Below are 14,791 nucleotides of genomic sequence, written 5' to 3'. Positions count from 1 at the left end.
CTTATGCCTGCATATGAAAATTCAGTAATGTAAGTCAAACAGAGAAGCACTGTTAGGTGTTGGAGTGAAAGCTTCTCTGGACTCAGGCCCAGAGGAAAGCCAAAGCACAGGGGTTGAATTAAAACCTTTGGATAAGCTGAGATACATGAAGTCACACCAAAGTGAAATAGAAATATAGATTTTTAACTTTTAGTAGGTATATATGCTTAGTGCCTTAAACATTAAAAAGCTGCATCAGAGACCTTAAAACACAGTTCTTACTGCAGCAGTGTTACCTTTTCACAGAATTTTTTACTATAGACAAAATATAGCTAGAACTATACTGTTCACATTTTTTAGAGTGTTCACATAAACAATAAGAGCTGATAGAAACTGTATACACAAATCTGTGTAATACCTATGTAATACTTGTATAAGACTTACGACTGTTAGAATTAGACCAGGATAGGTTAAGAAAAGGAAAACTAGAATAGTGTGTTAGTCTTATTGGTCAATTAACAAATATAATCCACACTTCTGTAAGAAAAAATAATTAGAAGAAACTAGAATTAGAAGAAGAAGCTGTTTTCTGCCTGCTGTTTGCTGTTGCTGCTTGGCTTTATCATGTAACCCCCTTGAGCTCTGCCTTCAAGAAAGCTATGAGACCATGAAATAAAGAACTTAGCAGAACAGCAGCCTCCTCTGCTCTTTTACCCTGGTCCGAGAAGGAAGAGTATCCCATCAAAAGCTCAACAGTTAGGTACTTTTTCAAATGAGAATCAGTAGACAGCTAAAGAAAAGTATGACAGTTTCTTATTTTTCTCACCTTGGGCTGTATCACAGTATGGATAGGCTCACAGCCAATACAGATTATGACAGTTTAACAGCACAGTTTCAGGATAGCGTTGTACAGCCTCCTAAATTTCTTGTAGGCTGTCACATCTTTCAGTGTACATTCATTTTCAAAGTGCCAAAAAGGCTAAGAAAATTGAATGCCTGAGCAGTCTGGTAAATGTTGGTTCTGTGTCTGGACTTTCCTCTGCAATGACCTCAAGTTTTTGTTGAGTTTTATGAGGAGGTCCTATAGCATGCGAGTGGAAATAAAGCATTTCTGCCTACAGCTATCTGTGCAGACTTAAATGCATCTGGCTGAAAAGATTCAGGGATCCTGTAGTAGGTGACTAAAAGGGTGTCTGTGTGCTGAGATCAGTTAGCATCTGCCTTATAACGGTGGTGTCACCTCTTCTGTAGGTTGGTAATGTAACCCCATCCAAACCAATTCCTGAATATACATACTTCCTACCACCTTAAGACTGTAAGCCCGGAACAATATCTACCTAATTTTGTTCTTCAATAGCTGCCTGAAATCTGATTTCAGTTTATTTTTTGTAAAACTATGTACTTGAGGATATTTATTGTCTCTTTATATTTTCCTCTGTTGCATGCTGTAACTGATTTATATCCTTATAAGAAGTAGCTAGTTTAATGCAAAACTCACTTTGCTTCTGTGTGGGGCTGGCCATCAAATTTTGATAGGCGGAGAGAGAGAAACAATGTGTTGAAGACTGTGGCAAAAAATCCCAATGAATTCCATGTAAATTGGTAAAGTAGAGAGTTTTGTAAAATAATAGCTGTGCAGAGCCCTTTACTTAAAGGACTGAAGGCCTAGCTGCATTTTGAGGAGATTCCTTCCTATTCCTCAAGCACCTTTGCTTTTACCTTGGTTCTGGATCATTATTCCTCTAATTTCTTGCAGATTTCTCTGGGAAATTGTGGGCCTTTGCATCACATGAATTTTCAGCAGTGTTAACAAGTACTTTGAGTTTCTTCTGATTTGGTTAAATCAAAAATAATGAGAAGTTATTATGTCTTATCTCCTCTCTGTCATTTATTCCAATCTTTCATGCTGCCCTCTTATGTCCTACATTTCATCCCAACTGATAGTTACTTTTAAAAGTAATTTTCTGTTGCTATTAATTTTAGTCTATTACAGGTAAAGCAAAGGAGAACATTTTAAAACATATTTCTAAAATGCCTTATCAGTCACTGCATCGCACAGGTGCTTTTTAAAATGCTAATGCATGCTCTGGTAGAATTTGAGTAGTTGCTATAAACAGGGTTCGCATTTGAAGTCCATTTGCACTTTTGGTGGTAGGGAGAAAGTGGAGAATAGTGCAAACCTCAGCATTCCTGTTCCTTGTGATACCTACTGACGTTACCAAGGCCAGCCAGAGGGACCTAAATCTGTTTTGTTTCTGTAAGTCACGTGGGACTCTACGGTCTATTTTTTCTAAATCCCTAAACATGAGTTGGAGCCGCTTTAAAACCTCTGGATTCTTAAACATGTTTTGCCTGGATGAGAATTTGCATTTTTAAGGTAACTATCGATCAGGGCTGTTTCTTGAACACCACACTGAGGTTTGGATCTTGTGTTGTCACTGCTGCCTCCTGCTGTCCTGCATATTGACACAATAGTGAGGTCACAGTTCTGAAACTTTTCTGATCTGGGATTTAGGGATGCCCTATTGGAGCTGGGAAGAGATGCCTATCTAAAGTGCAGTTTTTAACCTGAAATAAGTTTTACATGCCTGTCCCTAAGTGGCCTGTTTGTAGAGGAGCTGTGAGAAATAACAACTGTAGTTTATATAAAAATCTCAAAGTCTCACTCCTCTAAACCAATTATATATATCTTATGCTTTCCTAAAGTTTTTGGGATATATCCGTAAAACTTCATTGCCCCAGAGAATTCATGAGTCATGTTCTTTTCAATCAGTAATCTTACATAAGCCACCTGTCTGTGTCTTCCATGTATGTATTCTTATTGCATTAACTAGAGAAAACACTTTAAGTTTTTGAGTAAACGGGTTGTTGCAAATACATTCATAACTTACAGAAACATTTTAAAATATTCACAATGTCAATGCATACTTTAAAACTTAGAAATACATTGGATTCAATGATATCAATAATCAGAATCCTGAAACTTTCTACCTTACTTGACTTTTTGGATAGCAGTTGTACTTGAAAATATTTGATCTATAGGATGCCAGGCTTGAACTGAAAAGTGCCTCCTACTGTGTATTAAATATCTTGTGTCTTGAAATTCACTTTGGGTTTTAACACTTATGCGTGGTTGAAAGTGTGCTTTAACGCATCTTACATTCTTAAGTTTTTGGAATCACTGTAGATTGTTAATCAAAAATACAGCAAAAGGCATGGAAAAAAGGCTAGGAGTTGAAACATTGTCCCTTCTGTGTTCTACCCTGATTAAAATTTAAAGAGAGAATAGTCAAACGTAAGCAGTTTATTTAGGAATTTGTAATTTAGACTCTTTTGATATGCATTAAGATCAAAGTGGTCTGTCAGCAAATGCTATCTGAAAGGAGACGCTTAAGAGCTAAAAATACTAGTTTGCTGAGGGAAAATCTGTCTGGAAAATGCAGCACTGCACATGACATCGAGTGTGGGATGCAGGAAGAAAGCATGTTGGGTCATCTGTTTAACTTCGCAAGTTCAACTTTTGCAACAAAAACTAAGTGAGACTGATCCTCTACTAAACCTTGATTTGGTAACTAAAGGTTCCAGTGGCGCCTTTGGATTTTGGCTTGCTTGTAAAATGTTTTGGACTAAAAGAAAACTTCACTCTCTTTGTTTTGTATTGTTTTTTAATTCAGACATTTTATAGCTTTTCACTACATTAACCAGAGGCAGTTGTGCTGGCATAATCAAGAGTAATCAAGGGTTGGGAATGTGTTTGGATGCTGATTAGGAGGCAGGAATCTCTCTAGAAAGCTTTACTGTCACAGAGAATGCATGTAGAGCTCCCATGGTGGAAAACAGAGATTGAAATAGTGTTTTCATCCACCTGATGTCCAGAAATTGCATGATTTTCCTGCAAATATAAGTGATTTACAAGAGAGAGGAACAGCAGGAGTCAAAGCTATTCTTTACAAAGTGTGTGTGTAATTCTCCCTTGTGATTGGAGTCTTGCAGTTGCAGATGTCTGAAGAGACGTGCAAGGATTGCAGTGGTTGCTAGAGCAGGTGGTTTGTTGGAGACTTCCACCCTGTCTTCCAACAGATTGTCTCAAAAAGTTAGAATTTTACTGCTTTTGACATGCATAGACATTGATGCATATGTAAACTGTGAGTACCATTTCTAAAAGGTCAGTGGGTAGCCAGGCATATTCTGTCCATTGCTGATGGTGAGTAACTCCATTGGTCCTACTAATCCCGGGCTTGATTAAATTCCTGCCTTAAATATATGCACTTCAGTGTTTTATTGTGCTGCAGAAATTACACTGGGGAAAGCTATGTGGATGTTTTTATACTGATTTCACAAGCCTCTTTCCAAAAAGGATAGCTGTGCTGGAGTGAACTATCTCTATGCCTAAATATGCACGTGCATAGCTATGTTAGGGGGAAAAGAATAAATATGGCAGATGGATTTTGAAATTTGGTTGCACCTGTTCTCTTAAATCATAGGCATTGGGTTGGTTATTTTGTTTCTCTGTACTTAAATGCTTTATAATATGGGGGATACATTTTCAAAGCAAAAAATGAGACTTTGTATAGTAACTCTTTTCTATCTGCAAGTAAATTGAATTCATCTGACTAGATTATCGCATGTTTTGTCCAGGTTCAGCAACCATTTTATCCATTGTATGTCCCAGTTACTCTAAATAAAGCAACAAGTAGAGAAAATTAAGTTTATTTGCATAAGCTATCATGGAAAGGAGCACCAGTAATGTTCCTGTTTCTTGCTGCCCTGAGAAAGAGCAAAGACAAAAAGTTCTTGGAAGCTGTAGGTATGGTGTTGTCTTCACAGGGGTTCTCAATCTATCTGTGGTTGCACAACCATTGCCTTCCTGGCATTTGTAGTTTATTACAGGCTTTAGACATATGATATAAATATGTTAAGTCTCAGTATACACTCGTTAAAAGCTGTTAGTTTTGTTAAACAGAGTGTTAAATAACTCTGTATTTAGGCTGTTAGTGGTCACTTTCCTTGGACTTTTATTGTCCCCTGAAGTATAATTCTTTGGACAAAGTAGAAATAAAAGTGGCATTGGCTGTGTCATTTCATAATATGATACTCTACTCTTTATTAACGTTTTGATGGTTAGGATATACACCAGGCAATTTGTCCTGTGTGATGGATATCCTTTTAACACACCAGTCTTCAGGCTACAAGGCAGTAGCCGCTCCTTGAATAACAGATAATTCTTTATCTCTTGATGTTGTGCAGAATCCATAAATGAGAGAAAGTAAACTGTGAAGTAAATAAGTAAACTCAGATGCTGAGGTGAGAGGCTGCACTGTCAGCATGATCTGTGGTGGAGCACTCTAGCATGCTGCCCAGGGAGTTTCCTGGACTGGAAAGACCTCATGGAACTCCACGAGGAGGTGACTAGGTTGAGGAGTATCCAGGAGTCCAAGAGAGAAACAGATTACAGGAATCGCACCCTACCTTCCCTGGGAGAGGCCTGTTAGGCAAACAGGGCACATGACACAGAAGACTCCCTGTCATCTTTCCACCTGACTGAACGCGTGACTTAAGGGATAGGGGGCAATGGTGACAAGTTCCTGCCTGTTGCAGCAGTTGCATCTCCTCTGTCATGTCCCCTTTATTTTGTCACTATTAAGAGTTTTAGAATTACAGATGTAGCTACTGCTGCATTTCTGAGAAAAAATATCAAAAATCTGCTGAAAAATCTCTAAAACTTTGGAGCTTTGTATGTATCCCTCATAATTAAAATGCACGGAAGACAGTGTTAGAGAAAGATTGTTTCAGTCGTGTAAGAAGCCTCAGGTAGCACAAAGTAGCTTTATACTTCAGCAATTTTATCAAGTCTAGCATAATAATAACTAGATGTGTTAAGCCTTGATCCTTGATTTGAGTAAATGTATGCAAAATAGCTGCCGTTCTTTGCTGTGTTTTAATAGCATGCCTGCCAGTACAAAGCAGAGGTCAGTAAGCAGGATGGTTTCATTTAACCTTGTGGGACATGGTGGTTGGGATTAATGCTAAGAGTGAAACACATTGTAAACAAACCATTGGAGCTATCGCTGTCCTCCTGACATTCTCAAGAAGTGCTACTATTGGTAAATTGCATACAGTTTAGCTAGAGTAATTTGTTATCTCCTGGCTAGTTTCTGATAGCATATATCAAAGCAGTATTTAAATTAAAACCAAACATGTTTCTCCCTGATAAAAGGCACACTTAACCTCACAGCTTCTAGAAAAATTTGTCTGTCTTTATTGACTTCTTGAGATGCACAGCTGTAGTGCAGCTGCTTTCATTTTAAGCTGCAGGAACCCAAATCACTTTCTCTCTTCAAGTATTTGAACATAATGTATGTTCTTGTCCCATCAAAATACAGCAAACAATCCCTAGCTTTGGATTTCATATTTGCATATGTGAGGGAAAAAAAATATACAGCTTCTCTTCCTGTTACTTAAAACTTCTCTAGGTATGTATTGTCAGTATTTTCCACCACTAAACTGCCACTTCTTCAAAATTAACATTTTAGCTACTCAGTTCATTCTTTATTCTTGTTGCAAAAACATTGTGGATGTGAAGTACTGTCCTAATTATCTTCAGCTTTTTCTTTCTAGAGCTGCTGTGCAATGAAAATTACCAGAATCTATGCAATCTTCATTACTGCTATCCAGTAGCAGTCAATATCAGCTTAGTTTTGCTACTCTGCCTCTTGAGAAAGACTGGCAGGAGGGTTGACATCTCGTCCCTCCTCTTACTTTGTGCTGTCGTGCTCTTTTCTGCCTTTTGTGTAAATATACATCCATATTTGACTGAAAAGTAGGAAGAGTACACAATGAATAACTGCTCATTGACCTCACACTTGCTCAGCCTAATGGATGCCACAATTGACCAGCGTTTTGTAAATGTGATAATGGAAATAGGTGTTTCGGTCTTTTAGAAACTGATTATGAACAGATACTTGTAATTATATTTTTTTTTTTATATCAGTAATCTGTCATCTTTAGAAGTTGCTGCAGATTCAATTGCCTTGCCATAACTTTGTGTATACAGAATGATATGTTTGTTAGTTTACTATTCCAGTGTATATATACACACAGTTTTTCTTAGAAATATTTGTAGCAAGTAGAAATTCTGATGTAGAATATGCAAGTAAACAGCAGGGTAATTTTTATGATAATGTATGGTAAACAAATTCAATGAAATTATACGTGGCTTCTAACATGTGTCTGTTTTGGAGTGAAATGGAAACCATCACTTACTTTTAGCATCATTCTCAGGCAGGACTATGTAGGGCAGAATGTAGAGCCTCAAAATTTTGGTAAGTAAATAATAACAGGGATCAAACCAGCAGGAAACCTATTGCTTGTTTCAGATGAAGTTTCCAATTATCAGATTATGTCAAATAATGGTATATTAGGAAACCGACTTTGTAGACAACTGTTTATTAAGTAGGATTCTGCTTTACAGATATATACACCTAAAATTATGAAGCGTTAAAATATTCATGAGAAACATGCTCATAATAATCTTATTTTGTTGGAATCACTAATACTGTTGCTGAATTTTTCTGAGCTTTCCACATGTATAATCTTTCTTGCTTTTCCTTCCAATTTGACAAATGAGGTCACAGAAAAGCATTTTGAAAATGGTAAGTGTTTATTTACTGTAGAGTTAGTAAGTATATACCAAATATGCTCTGCATGCTCACTGTTGCTGATAAGGATATTTGATGCTGGAAGACAATCTCTTTGGACAATCAATATACAGAAAATGGGACTTGGGAGGGAAAATCTGAAAGCTAACTATGTACAGTTTCATATTTGTTGTGCCTAGTTGGTAATAACACTTTGTCCCCCATTGTTTCCATAATTGTCAATCTCCCTGTGAGTATCCTAAAAGAAAAGGGACTGTCAGGAACATGGAAAGTAATTTGTAATTGGGCCCTGTGCATAAAATTCAGCACTCAAGAAAACATAGAAATGACTCTTAAGAAGGCTGTCTAGGCTAACTGACTGGCATAATCATTTTTATTGCATGTTAGAGAACTTGTATAATATGTTTGATTTGGATCACAAGATATAGCTTGATATATCAGTTTATACTGAAGGGAACAGAAAACTCAGTAGGAAATTATTACTGACTACTTCTGAGTAGCAGTTACTGGAGAAAGTTTAATAATGTCTTCAAATTACAGTAATACTATTAAATCATACTCAGAGTCAGGCTACTGGGCTCATGTTTTTTCCCTGTATAAAGGCCCAAAGTATAGGTCTGTCAGCCACATCTCTTTTTGAATTGAATTGTGTTAGCTAAAGTAAATCTGGATGCTTGTTAATGACTCTAAACTACATCTGTTTCCCTTGCTGATGACTTCCCTGGTTTTGCTGCTGTTTGGTGGGCTGCCAGGTAAGTACTGCATAGCTCTGCCTGCAGCCATGAGAGGTTCCATGCATTTTGCATAGATTCAGAAAGGACTCAAGAGGAACAAATTTATTTTTAGAATTGGCTCTTTTAAAGACTATACCTTACTGTATAAAATCAATGCAACAAAGGTCTGACTGTACTGACACATTCTGAAGCAAGTGTACGCATTTTGAATTCCCACTAGGGAGGATCATTAAAATTATGTGCAGGTTAGCTAACAGCAGTCAAAGAGAAGGATTTGACTTGTATCAATGTAATCCTCCACATATCTATCATTTGTAGCTCCACCAATTCTGAGCCAACTGGTGCAGAGCATAAGTTTCAGTATTAAGTTGGAAAACTTTCCAAAAACAAAGAGAAGAAAAATGGTGAGCATTTTATGCAAGAAGGAATTAAGGCTACATTTGGTGTGTTAGAGTTTTTAAATTAGGCTCGTATGCTCCAGAGTACAAGTTTGTTTTGCATGATGTTCTGCTATTGGAGCATGGCTTGCCTGGGCACTAAGCCCTGGCATGAAAGGCACTGAAATAGTTTGGAAATTAGGAGAAGCAAATGGTGACACAGTGGATGTTCTTTTTTGCATAGTCCTTCTTAAATGGCTCCTATGAAGAGGCTGAAGCAACATAACAGAAACAGCATTAAAGGAGAGCAGTTGACCTTCCCAAAAATGGAACTTGTAAATACAATAAGTATCAAAATGAATTTTTTCTTCTTTGGTAGTCATATTGTCTGGTTTTGTCATGCACATAAGAAACGTGTATTTCTTATGTTGACTTAAGAGTTTCAGATACAAGGTATTTTTCAAGTAACTTAAGAATTTGTGAGTGGCTGGTCTGCCATCATGCCTCAGCTCTGAGGACAGAGCAGTTTTCAGGCTGAGTTGTCCCTAGCCGTCTGCTGAGATTTCATGCTTTCTTTTCAGGACATATATTGGTTGGCATGTTTCCCCTTCTTGACTTCTGTTACTGGTTTAAACCAGATGGGCCACAGGTAATTAGTTTGGCTTCATGAAAACTGTGTAGGCTACTCCATGGCAAGAACAGATCTTGTGCTTCTCCCTCTTTAGAGAGCAAGGACTGCAAAGGCAACAGCTGGGATGGGATATGTGTATTAAAGAAGAGTGCCAGCCCCTAATGTTCTGCTAAAAATTCATTAGGTACAGATATACCATTCTGCTTCCTGATAAAAATATAGCAAGTTTTCACTTGTCAGTCTGTTATAATTCACAGTCCCCTAGTGATATGAAGCACTTGGAGTGTATGAAGGAACCACTCCCAGGGCTTTAGTGTTGTGAATCTGTAGCTCTCAGTTACAATTTTCTTGCTTGTCAAGCTGTCTAGGTTTTGTTGGTTTTAAAATACCTATCTTAATCTTTCCTACATGAGAATTTGGTAAAGAGATTTTTGCCATTGAGAAAATTTGAAAACAGTCAGTAATGTGGCTTGTGTTTTTCAGCAGAGGTGTTTGTTTATTTTAAATTGTGATCTTTTCTGTGGACAAGGGACAGATAGCCCTTATGCTCTGAAGGCATCTGAGTGTCACCATTCCTATCATGAAATAAGTGCACCAAAGACAGTGCACAAGTGGGGTTGCAGGTTTTTACTTCTGAATTTAAGCTACTATTCAGAATAGCATAGTACTGGAAGGTGAAAATAAAAAAAAAAGTCAAAAAATCCTATAACTACATTACTTTTAGCAGAAGTTTATCTAACAAGCCCTTAAAATCTACAAATTAATGGATGTCAGAAGTGTGCTCCCAGACTACTTACAGCTTTAGAAAGTTCTCCCTAACGTCCAGCCCAGGTTTGCTAAAGCAGTTATCTTGGAATATTCAGACTGTTCCAATCTCCTTGTTCATTTGCTCATTCTTTTATAATTTGTATTTCTTGGGATGATGATTCTCTGACATATTAAAAATAAGGTATTATTTTGTGTTATGTACGCAAAATGGGATTTGGAGATGTTAAGAAGATGGGCTTTAGTTGAGAAAGGAAGGAACCTCTTGCTTTTGTCTCTGTGTTCATCAGTTCCAGCACTTTAGTGTGTGAAATTGGGAGAGTGTTCTCTGAGTAGAACCAGACAAAAAACCATGACTGGAAGAGTGTATGTGACAAGAGGTGATTGCACTCGTTTTATGGAATTACCTTTTAGTTTGATTTTTTGTTCTGTTTTAAGAGGAATAAGACTTTTGTACAGAGACTGTTAAACAGATAAAAAAGTTGGGAGGAGAAATTTATACTAAATTGGATTTTGTTTTGTTTGTTTCTCCTGAAATGGACTGACCTTAACACTGCAGTTCAATGGACCTTTTTGGTTTTGAAATGTACGATCCCTGATTTGTCATATTGATCTGGGTTTGTAGGCCACAAGATCAGATACTGTGTTTGGATCATGCTTCACCTCTTGCAACATTTTTTTCTTAGGAAGGAATTAGAGAAAAAGAAATCAGTATTTTGAAGGCTGGTGAAGATACTTGAATTTACAGTAAGCATGTGCATTTTCTGAAATGCCTGAGTAACATGCGTTTCTGCAAAAGCCTTGATCTGTTGTCTGTGAATATGTAAATATGTAAATTACAAGAAGCGTTGGGTCTAAAAGTCTGTCCATCAACTCGGGTTCAACCCACTACATGTGCTTTTTACAATCTCCATCCAACTGCATGGAATTCACCCCCCACTATGTAGTAAATCTGTTTTTGTCTACCTGAGGATCTCTCTTTCGTTGGTTAAACATTCAGTATGGTCATGTTCTTTTGACAGCAGGGATTAGATCTGTAATTATTGTTCATGATTTTGAACAGCAGTATTGTTTCAAGGTCCTGTTGTTGACTTGACTGCTTCATAAAATGCTGTTGTAGACAGACCTTAATTCTGTTTTTTAGCCTGATTTCTGAGGTAACAAGGTATCTGTAAGTTTTCTCTCTTACATTTTTCATCTCTCTGCTAAAGCTTCTTTGGCGTTTGACCAGTTTCAAGCCAAATTGACATAGGTGTAGAATTTGAATAGTCAGGTCCCTGTTACTTCATGAAAATACACAGCTGGACAGATAACATATCTTTTTTTTCCCCCTAAGACCCAGCTGTAAGAGGGCATTGTAAATGAAAAATCTAGTTACAAAACATCCATGGAAACCAGGATCCATGTAGAATTGTTCTCTTAAGTACTGATAGTGGAAAATTACTTCAGTGGCTGTCATTCTGAGAGTTTTGGGAAACCTAAAATGAGAAAGGGTAGTTACAAAACTGTCAAGAGGATTTTTTCTGAAAAAGGAAATGGTTTCAGATTGATCTTGTTTACACGTTTGACTATTTCATTATCAATGCCTATAATTGTGTGATGAGCAGGGTAGACATTTCTTCCATTTTCTATAGAATAGACTTCATGCAGGAAGAAACAGTGAATTTTTATTCAGCATTTGTGTTAGCTGAATTCAGTGGTCTGTGTTCATAAAATGCAGTAGCATTATACTGTAATGCTCCTATCTGCAACGAGCTATGAAAACCAATAATATCTTGTGGTGAAGAAAGATCTGCAAACAGTTGCTTTACAGAAAATTATACATGACAAGAAAGTTAAGTCATTACTGAGAGTCTGACTTCTGAAATAGAATTATAGTGGAAACAGAAAATCAATCAGTTTTCCATTATGAAGGCTATTCAAAGATGTGAGGATACAGGAAAATTCTCTTTTATAAAGGAGGGTGAAGGTGAGGTAACCTGCTGAGAATGCAGTTTGAACTCACAGGGAAGAGCAGTCAGTTAAAAGACCTTTTTTCTCCTTATTTCATTTTGAGAGTAATTGTAGTGAGACAAGAAGTAGTTGAGAGTGTAGATTCATTTGAAAGTAAATGAAAGCAGCTTGCATTGTTGAAGTTTTTTTTCCAATCTTTCAGTATGAAAGACTACAAACTCAAAACCTTACAGAAATACTTACCAGTAAAGCATTAATGGGAATTTTGATACATATGACTGTATGTAATTTGAAAGATTTGGGTAATAAACCTTCTAGGCTGGGAAACAAACACCCCCGCAGTTATTTTAGACATGTAAAGATAAAATAGTATAAAGAGACTGTGGAATTCTAAGCTGTGTATATGGAAATACCAAGGAAAACAGGTGGTTTCTTCTGAGTCTGTGATGTTGTCCCAGTAATAGGGGTTTTTTTTTATATACATGTGGCAGTGTGCCATTGGGAAATGTTGACAAATTCTCAGGAATATGTGCAAATAAGACTTATGCTCTCAGGGGAATCATTGTTCTGTGAGTTCTGTCAGGTTGCCATTGCTCTCTTACTTGAAGAGGAGAACTTGTAAAGATTATGTTGTATTCCTGAGGCTTTTTACAAGAAGGATTTCCGTGGATGTTGTGTAAGGCAGCTTCTTCACTGGCTTTTAGGAGGAAAATATGTCACAGAATAAAAAATGTCCACTTTAGGTAAAAAAGCAATGAACTGGAAAGTAAAACTCTCATTTTCTCTCTGCAGTGTGTTTTTATTCTTCCACCCCCATTCTGCACACCCAGCACTCCCATGCCCTGTTTTCTATCCTTAGTGTTAATCATTCCCCTGCACTGATAAATTCTACTTGCTTTTGTAGAAAGCCACCTCTCTGAATTGCTGTTGTATGGTGCCTTATTCCTTAAATGTTAAACAGGAGTGAAAGACAGTTTTTGTATTAATTCCAGATAATGTATTTTTACAGGGCTAAGTCCATATTTCTTACACATTTTAATAAATACTTAAAAATACTATAAAGAATAGATACTATATCCATTAGAAAGGCTTGTTGGTCCAAGGAATTTAAGTGTTTACATTTGGCTGGTATTTTAGAAATATAATCCTACAGATTTTTCTAGAAAACAGAAAATTGAAAAATATGGGATAAATATCATTCCAGGTTAACAGTCATTTCAAACCAGAAAGAAGAAAAAATAAAGCTTCATTTCTTTGAGCGATTCTTTTCCTTTTCAATAATATGTAACACACATTCACCACAGAGTGTTAATTTAAAATATTAATGATATAAGATAGAGGATACAATTTGATTTTCTGTTTACTGTGGAATTTTTTATCATCCTCATTGCCAGTGCCAGAGCATTTTCAAGTCACTCTTTAAGTGACAGAACTTATACCTGTCACACATTTGATGTCTCATTTTATGGAGATTTGTTTATGCATTTCATACTGTGCATTGGTATAGTCTTGCTTAGGTAATTTCCCTCCCTGAAATGTGCTTGCCAGGCAGATAAACCACATACCCTGTACTGAAAGTAGACCGTGAAGTGTAAGACAAATTTTTGGATCCTAAATTGTCAATCAGAAAAGTAGGTTGAGTGATGACTCAAGTCTGAACACTTACTAGCTTTGCATCTGCTTTTCACCAGAGTATTTTTCAATGCCAGAGAAGCTCTTTCATGGAAACAGGGAAAGCACGTTGGGTAAAGAAGACCTAAAAATACAATATAGTGCCTGGTTGCATAGGTTGAGACACAATATTGCACTGCCACATTTAAGCTGCCTTGAAAGGAGCTAAAAACCCCAGTTCTTTCTCAATAATAGTGCAAACCAAACCTGTAACTACGAGAAGTTGCCTGAACAAGTTTAAGGCCTATTTAATAGTAAAAAACCCTCAAGTATCTCAGATTAAAAAAAAAAAATTGTTCTTGTTAATAGTGTATGTCAATGGTTTTCAGCAATCCCAGAAAAATCAGTCTTCCTTTTCCCTTCCCTATCTTCCAAATGTTTGTTTCATTCGGGGATGCGCCGAGGAGCAGGCTTGGTTGTGGATTCAATTTATACAGTTCAGTTTTTCAGTTGATTATAATTCACATTAATGTATTTTGTTCAATCCAAGTTACTGAAAACACCCATGGATGCTGAATAGGAATAGTTGATACTAGCAGGAATGCCTGGGAATTTTAACTCTCTGAGGATATCCATGAGCTGAAACTGGTTCCATCCTGGTGCCCTGCATTCCGATCGGGTCAGGGCGGTATCACCAGGTGCATTGCTGATGTGGCCTCCCCATTCCCCCTGCACCGTGGAACAGTGCTGCCCCAGGGAGCAAGTCCTGGCATGGGACAATCCCAGGGGGCTGGAGCTCCAGGGCTGGGGCCAGGGGCATCAGCTGTGCCACCCAGGACATCCTTTTTCCATTCCATCTTCATTCCTTCTCCACCCCTCCTGCATCATCATCCTTCTCTCAGCTCTGGGAGAGTTTCAGGATCTTAGGAGAAGAGTTTGGGTCTGGTTTTGCAAAGGGGCTGAGAAGAGCCCAGGCTTGCTCAAGACCAGTGGAAGTTTTAAGAGCAGATTTTCAGAGAAAACTCAATTGTTACTCTTGCCTCTCCTTCTGCAGTGTCTCTTAATGTTCTTCATAAAGTTTTA

This window comes from Corvus brachyrhynchos, unplaced genomic scaffold (assembly GCF_000691975.1).
Source record: "Corvus brachyrhynchos isolate BGI_N302 unplaced genomic scaffold, ASM69197v1 scaffold1133, whole genome shotgun sequence".
NCBI classification, from domain to species: Eukaryota; Metazoa; Chordata; class Aves; order Passeriformes; family Corvidae; genus Corvus; species Corvus brachyrhynchos.
The sequence above is the reverse complement of the archived record's forward strand: the minus strand, read 5'-3'. Positions refer to the sequence as shown.